We start from the raw sequence: 3,893 nt of genomic DNA on the forward strand, positions 1-3,893 counted from the left end.
GAGGCTCTGCCAGAGCCTGAGTAATACAGAAGTGGAGGCTCACAGCCATCCATTGGACTGAGCACAGGCTCCCCAATGAAGGAGCTAGAAAAAGGACCCAAGGAGCTGAAGGGTTTGCAGCCCCTTAGGATGAACAGCAATATGAACTAACTAGTACCCTCAGAGCTCCCAGGGACTAAACCACCAACCAAAGAGTACACATGGAGGGACTCATGGTTCCAGCAGCATATGTGGCAGAAGATGGCCAAGTTGGTCATCAATGGGAGGAGAAGCCCTTGGTCCTGAGAAGGCTTCATGCCCCAGTGTAGGGGAATGCCAGTGTAGGGGAAGCAGGAAAGGGTGGGTTGGTGAGCAGGAGGAGGGAGAAAGGAATAGGGTTTTTTGTTTTTTTGTTTGTTTGTTTGTTTGTTTGTTTTTGGAGGGGAAGCCAGTTAAGGGGATCATTTGAAATGTCAATAAAGAAATATCTAATAACAAAAATAAAATTTAAAAAGTTATGTCAAACATAAAACATTAATCCATTTAGATTATCTGTGTGAGTGAGCACAACTGGTAAACAAGGTAGTCTGTGCTGGGGAAGGGACTTCTGCCTTTCAGCAGTCCCCAGGCTTCTGTTACTGTACCCCAGCTCCATGAATCTTGACCCCACACCATTTGTTTGCCTTGTCTGTTGGTTCAGGAGTTGAAAGTACAAAGTCCTGCCAGGTAGACCCCAGCTTTCCCTTTGTTCCCAGCTCATTCTAATTCTAAAGCTTATTGTGCTGAACCTCCCAGAAGAGGAGGTGTTCCAACTATGCCTTCAGCTGCCTAGCTTCTTTCAGAATCATTGTAGATGACCTCCATCCAGCCTTCTCCCAGTCAATGACTACCTCAGGCCTGGGCAGACTGTGAGTCTAACCTTAGTCTTGCTTGTCAGCCTCCATCACCATCTGCCCTGTGATAGCCCTCTCCCAGCTTGCTGCCTCCACCCCAGCCTGTTCTCAGCTTCCACCCCAGTTCCTAGATGGATGCTCTCAGCAGAGTTTAATGCCTTCATGAGTGCTAGTTGGGAAGAGCCAATGGCTATCAGCTAAGATCCTGGGGAGTCACAGCATGCTCCTCCCTAGCAACTACAATTTCCCTGACATCCCAGCAGGAGCATGCCCTGGAGAGAGCCTGCCCAGCATTGGAAAGTCCAATGCCTTTGTTCCCCCTAGTGCTCCACATCTCCTAGGAACTGTCCCTAGACACACAAACTGTCCCCATCGGTGCACATACTTCCACAGGTACAGAGGCTGGTTGACTTTGTGTTTTAGCTTCTTCAGAAATGGCTATTAGGACAGTTATTTACAGTGCCTCCTTCTTTAGCCTCCTCTCAACTGAAAGTCAGTAAAGAAATAGAATCAATACGAATGCAGGTTGTCAATGGGCATCTTAGTTAGGGTGTCTTTGCTGTGAACAGACACCATGACCAAGGCAAGTCTTATAAGGACAACATTTAATTGGAGTTGGCTTACAGGTTCAGAGGTTCAGTCCATTATCATCAAGGTAGGAGCATGATAATATCCAGGCAGGCATTGTGCAGGAGGAGCTGAGAGTTCTACATCTTCATCTGAAGGATGCTAGCAGAATACTGACTTCCAGACAGCTAGGATGATGTTCTTATAGTCCAGAACCACAGTGACAAACCTACTCCAACAAGGCCACACCTTCTAATAGTGCCATTCTCTTGGCAGAACATATATAAAACCACCACATGCAACCTAAGCCTGGGGCTAGTAATTAGAGTATGGAGAGGTTCAGGCCCTAAGAAGATGAGGTAGGTAAGAAAACTGCTGCAGGAAAAACTAGCTGCAGGGAATCTAGGGTAACCCACAGACTGGGATGGGGGAGCTAGAAGGTGGTATCATTACCAGACAAGAGATAAGTGGAACCCCATAGAATCAGGTCTTGAAACCTGTCAAACTTATGCCCCTGAGAAGTAAAGGCCCAGGAATCCTCAAGGTCACATTGGTTATCTGCAATGACCTTGCATTTCTGTTTCCCAGTTGTCTCCACCTTGGCTACCTTCTGAGCCCAGAAAAGCAGTGGCAGTCCCAGGTGCCTAAGTGTGGGTGACTGGTACCTTAAAGTGCCTTTTTGTGCCTAGGTGGAGATGATACTCCTTCCTTATGTTCCTGTACCTGGGGTTGGCACATGCCTCTTCACCCAGATGCTCATCACAGGCCCAGGATGGAGGGATGCCCTCACTCTTACACCCAGTCTTGACTTCTTGAACTCCAAACCTCCCACACACACAGCAGTGACCATCTCCTCAAAGTGCCATCAGCTCACCCACATGTTTCTCAGGCTACTATGTTCTTTGTTTCCCATCCCTGCTCCCTGGACAAGCAGGATCTTAAATTCTCAATAGTACCCACACCCAGTTCCCACTTCTACAAGTCTGATTTTCCTGTTATTGACTGCTGTCTGCCCACACCTCATCCAGATTAACTGTTATTTACAGCCGTTATCTTTTTCCTTTGCAGATCTTTATACTGCAATGGAGTCCCCTGTGCCCATTCCTTGGGATCCTCTTTTTTTTCTTCTCTTAAATGACCCTTTTCCTTGTTCCTTGGATGGCTCCAGATCTTTCAGGATATGTGTGCTATGACTAACTCCTCTATGACCTTTGTTTCTCCAGGAGGACTTTGGTCTCATGCTGGAACAAAGATGACCCAAGCTAGGGTTCTCTGATGAGCAAGGAGACACTACCAGGACATAGGCACACACACACACACACACACACACACACACACACACACAAAGGGGGGGGCTCTTTCTGCTAGCCTGGGTGGAGATGCTGTCCCTCCCTCTTCCCTCACCTATCAGGCTCAATCTGGCTCTGGCTGGAACTGCTTTTCTTTCTAAAGCTGCAGGCTTAGCATGATGGGATGAGCCATCTGGGGACTTTGGTGTCTGATCAGATCAAGTAGTTTGGGATTGAAATGGGCACACCTCACCTTCCTGGTCCACCCCAGGCTAGTGTTGGCCTTGGAAAATTCCCAAGAAGCTGCTCAGCTGCTGATGGAGAGGCCTAGAAGTCCCTGAAAAGCAGTCAGGTTACTGAGTTTAGAGGGACGGTCTGTACACCCACCAGGCACCAGGGGGCAGCCTTACACTATTCTTACCCCAGTATCTATAGATCACATGCCCTACCCACCCCCACATCAGGCAAAAGGTGGACTGACCAGAGTTATCTTGGAGTCCCCTTCTCTACCTTGGTAACAAATTGTAACTTTGATCTTCGACCAAGCAAGCTACCCTTTGCCCACTCTGGAGACAAACAGAAATTGATCACACCCAGAGCTGATACCATGACCCTCAGGCTGTATCTCTGAGGAGACAGCTCAGTGCTTCTGGCAAAGTTCCACAGAACTCTTGGAGGATGATCTCCCCATTCCAGGCTAGCTCAGGGACAGCCCTTCAGGAGGCAATCACAGGGCACTTACTTTGGTGCAGGGACCAAGAAACTTTGCACCTGGGTATCCAACTCTCCCTAGGTCCTAATTGGGAAGTGAAGACGAAACATTAGGCAGGCTGGACAAACCTTGGTGAAGGATGGTCCACCGGGAAATGAGATTCCAGGCGAGAAAGAGTGGAGAGAAGGGAGAAGGACTAAGGATGTCTGGAGGTCAACTAGAGACTCCGTTTTCCTGCTGGTTCAGAAAAACCTGAGGGGACTTTGACCCGACCCGAGCCAGGTGATGTGGGAAGGAATGGCGGCTCGGCCCATGAAAAGAAAGTGCTGGCCAGCGCCCCAGGTAGCAGCCATCCTGCTCCCAACTGGAGCAGCGTCTCCTCTAGAGGAGGTAGGCGGAGTGACAGGGAGGGCGGGATGGAGGGGGAGGGGGGGGACCAGCCGGGTCGTGGGG

This window comes from Mastomys coucha, chromosome X, assembly GCF_008632895.1.
Source record: "Mastomys coucha isolate ucsf_1 chromosome X, UCSF_Mcou_1, whole genome shotgun sequence".
Classification (NCBI taxonomy): Eukaryota; Metazoa; Chordata; class Mammalia; order Rodentia; family Muridae; genus Mastomys; species Mastomys coucha.